The 7,950-nt window shown below is 39.3% G+C and overlaps 1 long non-coding RNA gene across 1 annotated transcript; it reads left to right on the top strand.

Moving 5' to 3' along the window:
• The first annotated feature begins 4,023 nt into the window (after positions 1 to 4,023).
• On the top strand, positions 4,024 to 6,794 carry LOC120439192. The gene is made up of 4 exons (XR_005612453.1): positions 4,024 to 4,383; positions 4,958 to 5,091; positions 5,393 to 5,773; positions 6,136 to 6,794. It is a non-coding gene; the product is annotated as an uncharacterized LOC120439192 (long non-coding RNA).
• Positions 6,795 to 7,950: the final 1,156 nt, after the last annotated feature.

The following is a 7,950-nucleotide window of genomic DNA, read 5'->3' as shown; positions in this document are numbered from 1 at the left end:
TCACCTATTGTCTGTGCTGATTGTAATCGTACCTGTAGGTCTCCGCTTTGTTTTCAGAACCATTAAAAAGTCGTTGAGAGGTGTGAAAGAGTCGCCAGCAAGTGTTCGCGGCTTTATTGTTTAGCAGCAAACTTCACAAATGTGAAAAGAGGAAATGCCCAATCTGCCGCCAGGAACCCTCTAGTGATCAGCAAACACATGAGTGTTATATGCAGGTTTTAGAAGGTGACACAAAACATAACAACAAGTTGATTTTCTATGATTTTGAAATGTTTGTAAACGATTATGGTGAACAGACTCCTTTTCTTGTGTGTACAAAAACATCAGATAGTAAATGCTGGAGTACGCAGGGTGAGGATTGCATTGAAAAGTTTCTCGCACATTTCAGACGACCCCTGTTTAAGGGCTCTATCTTTATCGCTCATAATGCTAAGAGATTTGATGCTTACATTATTCTCAGCATTATGGTTAAGCAAGGTTTAAAACCAAACTTAATCATGCAAGGCTCAAAAGTGATCAGCTTTACAGACTCAGACTTTAACCAGCACTACACCGACTCCTCATGCTTCCTGCCTATGCCACTCTCTGCTATACTGAAAGTAATGAGTTTTTCAGACAGCATTAAGGGCTTTTCCCCCCATTCTTTCAGCTCGAAACAAAACATGACTTATGTAGGCCCTTATCCTCCCTCCGCCTATAGTCTCGAGCGTATGACAACACAGAGCAGGAAAGAATTTTACAAATGGTATGATTCGGTCAGCACCTTCAATTTCATGAAAGAGGCCCTTTTATATTGTGAAAACGATGTTGAAATTCTAGCTCAGGGTTGCACATTGTTCAGAAACGGATTTATTGAAGAGACAGGAGTAGATCCATTCAGCTGCAACACTCCTTACAAGCGCATGCCTAAAAACTTATTTAACAAACTTCATGCCACCCAATTCTTTAGCAATACCGTGCACTGCAAATTACCGTAATCAGGTCAAATCATTTTCCTCATCCTCAATTCAATGGCTCGAATATCTCACTTACACAAGAGGTGTTTTAATCAGACATGCGCTCAATCAAGGGGAAAAACAGCTCGGTAGTTATTATGTTGATGGCTTTGCCAAAATCAACGGTAAAAGATACGTGTGGGAATTTTTGGGTTGCTACTTCCATGGTTGTGTTACGTGTTTTTCAAATCAGGCCGATGTCAACCCTCTGTTAGGTGCCTCTTTTTCAGACATTAACATGGCCACTCAAGACAGGCTCGCTAGATTGAGAGCTGAGCATAATGTGCGCCTTGTTATAATCTGGGAGCATGAGTGGACCGAGTTAAAACGTAGTGATGAGAGTGTAATCAGCTTTCTCAAAAGTTACGATCCATCAGAGCCTTTGAATCTTCGCCATGCCCATTTCAGAGGCCGTACAAGCCCAGCACAGCTGCATTGTAGTGTCGCGCATGGTGAGAAAATCAGTTACGTGGATGTTACCTCGTTGTATCCATTTGTAAATAGTCGTTACCCCTTAGGTCATCCTCAAATAATTTTTAGAAATTTTCAGGACCCTAAAAACTACTTTGGGTTTATCAAAGCGGTTGTATACCCACTCAGAGGACTCTATTTTCCCGTTTTAACCTATAAAACAAAGTCAGGCAAGCTTCTCTTTACTCTCTGTCGCACTTGTGCTGAAATGAACAACCAAGAGGGGGCGTGTAACCATAGCAACGAGGAGAGAGCTCTCAGAGGTGGTCGGACCACTCCTGAATTTAACCTGGCCTTAGAAAAGGGATATCAAATAAGTCGAATCATCGAGGTATGGCACTTTGAGAAACAGAGTAACACAATATTCACAGACTATGTACATCATTTCCTGCGCAAAAATCAAGAAGCTTCAGGCTAAATTTTACAGTGTTTATTTATCGGATAAAATACGTTAAATGTAACCGTTATTATTGGCCGGCCCGGAAACAGCGGGGGTTTCCAAATTCAGAGGCTGCTTCCACCTGAGGACCCGGCCTTCGCAGTCTAAAGAAAGCCGGGTAGTACGTCACGAGCTCCCTCGGTGGAGTGAAACTCTGCCATCTGCTCCTTGCTAAAATACAACCGGGTGCTGACTTAAACTCTCGACCGTCTCACACTTCTGTTTAATCAGTTTTCTGTTTGATGTTTATTCAGCTGTGTGAAAACCCCGGAGGAACCCTCCCGAGGGATTAATAAAGTTACATTTAATCAATTAACTTTAATCTCAGCCAATCTGATTTACTCACGAACAAATAAAACACTGAAAAAGCCAAACAATAACATTTTTAAGTTATCTGAGTGACTTAAATATCATATTTAACCCAGGTAGCGAAACACCGCGGGGGTTTGAAAACGATGTGTTGATTGGCTCAGATGTTTGAAATTTACACAGCTACATTCTCACCTCAAAATGTGTTAAAAGTTTTTTTACGACCCAGAAAGAGAAATAAGAGTAATATTAAAACTAAGTAGGTGCCGTCATTGTTGGAAACTGGAACTGGCTGGGCCGCGCTATGAATTCTGCGATATGGTTTTTCAATTTTGTTGTCCGGGTGGAAAATCGGGAGAAATTCGGGAGAATGGTGGCTCTGGGAGATTTTCGGGAGGGGCACTGAAATTCGGGATTCTCCCGGAAAAATCGGGAGGATTGGCATGTATGGTTGCAGCAACATCACTAATACAGAGTTCAAATTTAAGAATTCAATACAGAGTTTGTTGCAGCTGAACCTAAAAGTTATGGCTACATGACCAAAAAAGGTAAAGTGGTTTTGAAAGCAAAAGGGATCACACAAAGACACGATGTCTGCGAGAGGGTCAACTTTGAATCTGTAAAGAACCTTGTTGACAATTACATTGATAACTGTGAAGGAGGGTCTACACTTGAGGCCCCTCAGCACAGTATCGTTCGTAATAAAGCAGGCTTTTCACTGCAAAATTCATTATTCATCATTCCCCAAAAAATTCCGTGTTGTTTATGACAAGCGTAGATTGCTGCCAGGAGGTCTGACTTTGGTTATTGATTATTTTATTTTTACTTTTTTTTTGTTTGTTTGTTTTTTAAAAATGTTTCAACCTGCTTTAATCGAGTTTGATCACAGACTTCAAGTCCCATTTTCCTGTATGGTTGTCGGGCCTAGTGGCTCAGGAAAAACTTTTTTTGTGAAATCTGTGTACATGTTTTGAACAAGCTTATTGACAATGTTGTGTAGGTTTATGCATCATTCAGCCTCTGTATTCTGAGCTTCAAGAGAAAAATAAAAGCATCAAATTCATTGAAGGTCTCCCTGAATCTTTTGAAGATGAGAGCTTGTTTCCCTCACACCAAAGTCATCTCATTGTACTGGATGATGTTATTTTTCAAGCAGCTAATCATCCAGAAGTGGTCCGGATTTTCACACAGTACAGACACCATAAAAATATGAGTGTGATGATGTTGAGCCAAAATGTGTTTCTACAAGGTAAACAGCAGAACGATCAGTCTGAACAGTGCTTATATGTATGGAACTCCAAAGTGTTCAAAATTAAATAAATAAATAGGTCATGATGAAATAAATAACTATGTGAATAAATAAGACACAGGTATGTAATGTGAGAATGATATTGTGAAATAATGGAACACATTTTGAAAAAAATGCTCATTATTGTGAAATATATTACATTCTGCTATATAAATTTAATTATTATTGTGAAATATTATTTCATGGTCATTATTTTTCACAATAACAGAGATTATTCCTGAGCCATTTTATTTATTTCCAGCCGTTTTTATTCCAAAATGACCTTTTTTCAAAGTCAGTCTTTATTTCAAAATCCCGTTTTCCCCGATGGCCTATTTATTTCATAATGCGACTTTTCAGCAGAATGACTTTGTCTGTCAATCAATGTAAGTGGGTTGGACCTTTGCACCTATTGGCTGATCGTTTACCATCGACTAGTTTTCCTGGATACCTGCTCGGCGGACGGCTGCTACAGCTAGCAATAGCGTGCTAGGTCAAAAGTCACGGAGAATGGCGGACTGGTGTGAACTTCAGTCAGTTCTGCTCATTTTAGCAGATCAGATAGAGAGGGATCATTTACCAGTAGATACTGTTCTGAGTCGTTTAGATGATGTTTCTGAAATGCTTGGGATGATAATTGCTCTTCAAGATGTTAGCATCGATGACAACATTGTCGAAGGTTTAAGATCAATTCAGCACCGTGTTCGTTTGGAATACGCTGAGGAAGAACAGTCTTCAAATGTTGGTCGTCCACGTCTTGAAATCCCGGCTGCAGCACTCAGGACTTTAGTGCTGTCCGGGATAACCATCGGGGTAATTGCCGATATGTTTTTCGTGTCTCCGAGCACAATTAGGAGGAAAATGACGGAGGAAGGTCTAAGGTAAGTTTATGCTGTAATTGAACACCTGTGTGATTCTGTACACAGCATTGTTTAGATGTTGACCTTAATTATGACGTTTGACAATGAAATATTATTGCTTACTTTTTTTTTGTTACTGTCTAAGTGGGGCAGCTACGGCTAAAGCTATCGGCACCATCTCGGTGTTGAGACACGTTTAGCCGGCGCAGTGTTAGCTGTTAGTGTGTTATCTCGGAGACTGGGGGCAGTGGAACCTGTAGGAACCTTTTATACGGAGAGTAGACCCACCAGCTTTCCACAGTCTACTTACTTATCACATCTTGTTAGACAACAGTGCTTTAAATAGTACATCGTTGAATGTTTCATTGCTGTTTGCAGTTGATTGTTCTCTGAGAACACATTACAAAGTTGATGTTAAACAGCGAGTTTATTGAAATGGTTTTGTCTATTTCAGCAGCATTATAAATATCATACTTTCTCTGGTGTCTTCAGTAAAGCTAAAACAAGAATACATTTACATCCTTGGTTCTTTCAGTATTAATTGGAAAACTTTGTTGAGATTTGCTGTTATATGAAAAAAATGTTTTATGTGCAGAAAATCTGATAGGAATTCTTCTGCTGGAGATGTGGATTTGGATTCAAAAGTGCTGGACATTCAGCGTCATCACCCAAATGTCGACTGCAGAATGATGATGGGACATCTACGATCCAGAGGCATACACATTCAAAGTAAGCTGATATTGTTAAAATATCCAAACACCAGTTTCCGGCCTGGAAAGCATGTGTCAGTGTGACCATGATGTGATATTTTAATGTAGCCATCAAAAACGACTAGCATGTTCTCATCACTGTTATGCAGTTATGTTCCTGTTTGAACCAGTCTGTAAACGATTCTCTCTCCTCAGTAAATCTGTACAGCACCTGGATACTTACCTGACACAATGATGATCTGTCCCATATGCATTACAGTGTTTACAATACAGTCTTTTTGTAGTTGTTAGTACTAAGACATGATCTGTTTGTTAATCAGGATTTCGACTGATGGATTCAATGAGACGAGTCAATCCAGAAGGGGTCAAGATGCGACGGTTATCTATTAAGACTGCAAGGTGTTTTCAGTACAGTGTACCAGCAGCAAATCACCTTTGGCATATAGATGGAAATCAGCATTGAGCGCCTGTGGAGGGATGTATATGAAAACATCTTCACCCAGCTGGAGATTCAAGGACTGCTCAACCCCGGTGAAAAAATTCACTTGTTTGCACTGCACAGATGCTTTTTGCATCACATTCAACATCATCTTCAGTCATTCCAGGAAGCATGGAATCAGCACGGACTCAGAAAAGCAAACAACCATTCACCCCTGCACCTCTGGTTGCTGCACAGAAAGGAGGGACAAGATTTGTCACAGGTACATGACTATTTGATCCGTATTTGTTCTTGTATGTAAAACTCTGCTATCTGTAGTGGAGATGAGTTTATTTCTACTGTGCAAGTTGGTGTACCAACATTTTTTTTCCTGTAAGTGGAAATGTCTCCCAAGCCATTCTCTCCTTTTATCCCATCTGTCAGGTATAGATGGCAATACTTTAAACAAAGTTAAATTTGTTATACCTGAAGGGAACCAATCCTGACCTAGAATGGGTGAATGAATAATTAGTTGGTAGCCAATGCCTAAGCAACTCACATAGACAGACTCAATAAGTCCATCTAGGAACAGCTGCAGGAAACACCTCTTCAGTTTAGATTTAAAACATGTGCATGCTCTTTCAGGTTGATGAGGATTATGGTGTGGACTGGACAGGACCACATAATCACCGCCCATCAAATGAGATCACCATTCCTGAGATTCAGCTCCCACGTGCACTGAATGAACGAAACCCTGCTGTGCTACCAAACAACAACGTTTCACTCAGTCAAGCTTTGGATGCCTACTGTGAAACTGTTCAGTCACTCAAACTTGTGTTTTATACCACACCTTAACTCTTCAAAGTAAGCAGGTGCAATATCTTCACACCCTATTTCTTGCATAACCATACTTCAAAATCACTTGTAGAAAGACACTATCACATTTAATCAATTTCTATGTCAGGAGGATTTTTAAAAAAAAATTTCTACATCTATGGCTTTGTAGCTAATACTGACTCAAAACAGCATAACCAATTTCATTTTCAACAAAACAGTGAGTGGCTATAAAACAGGATTTATTTTACACAGCTGTCACTTTAATGATATTCATTTCTTGGTTGGATGTACAGTACATGTCAACTCTGAGCAGATTTAATACAATGAACACAGTACAGTAGTGTAACATCTTAATTCAAATAATTTTTTCTACAAAATTTTTTTGTACCAGTAGCGAGTATAAACAAAACATACTGTGTAATTTATAATGTACAGTGAACAACTGATTTTGATATCTGAACTCTTTGTCAGGCCTGATAATCCTTTAAAAGCTCTTGAAGTTGGGAATATTAAATGTGCCAAAAATGAGAAGAGCGAGCCTGTTCACTTCTTGTTTGATAACTGCCAGCATGAAAAGCGAGCAGAGGAAAACACAATTTCAGAAAATTTATGGGATCTTACACAGAAAAACATGGCTCAATTGACAGACTTCTTAGAAAAATCTAGTCCTCAAAAAGTGATGAAAATAGCTGAAGTGTTAAATGAACGAATCAGACTGAAAGCTTGCATCCAAAACCTGAAAGAGAGACTCGAGTATATTCAACTAAAACAAAGAGAAATCAGATCGATACAAGAAGCTCTGAAAAAACAGGAAGATAAAAAAAATGGAAGCAGAAAAACAGATTCAAGAAGCAAGAAAGAAGCAAGAAACTTTAAATAGAGATGGAGAAAAATGCTCTGAAGCTCCAAAAAATGATAAATAAACTTAAGGAAGAGATGAAGAACAATGAGTTCACTGTAGAAGTTGATGAGGTCTACAAAGAGAAAGAACCCACTGATAGTGGGATGTGGGGTTTATGTTTTTTTGACGCAGCTGTCTGCTGTACAGTCTGTGAGGAGAACTATCCTGGATGCACAATGGCATGCAAACCTGAACACTGTGAGGTCATGAAGAAAGGCAGCTGCACTGTTTGTCCCAAGAAGTGTCCTGCATCAAAACATGTGAAAGACAATTGGAGATATGTGACCAAAACAAAGAGAGTGAAGACGACCAATGAAGAAATGAAAAAGAAGTATGAAAAGAACAAGTTAGAATGTAAGGAGAAGGCAGAGCTTTGGGAAGGAAAACAGAGTGAAATGAATAAACTAACATGAGGCAATCCAACACTGAATAATCAAGAAATACAACAGAACTATGAAAAGTATCAAAAAGAAAGTGAGAAGATGTCAGTCATGTTAAAAAATCTTGAAAAGGAAATGATCCAAGTGACAGCAGAGAAGGAAAAGTGGCTAAATGAGTCCTACCAACATGTTGTCAGACTGGAGCAGATCGCTCTGAAAGCTGCTTCAGTGTCCACTATTGTCCACTTGGAGTTCCTGATTGAGAAGATGGAGGAGAAAGAAGACACAGAGAAGGCCCAGAAACTGAAGGAGATGAGAAGCAGATTGGATATTAGAACCAAA

This window comes from Oreochromis aureus, linkage group 3, assembly GCF_013358895.1.
Source record: "Oreochromis aureus strain Israel breed Guangdong linkage group 3, ZZ_aureus, whole genome shotgun sequence".
Classification (NCBI taxonomy): domain Eukaryota; kingdom Metazoa; phylum Chordata; class Actinopteri; order Cichliformes; family Cichlidae; genus Oreochromis; species Oreochromis aureus.
Note: the sequence above shows the minus strand (reverse complement) of the source record. Positions and strands in the feature narration are given on the sequence as shown.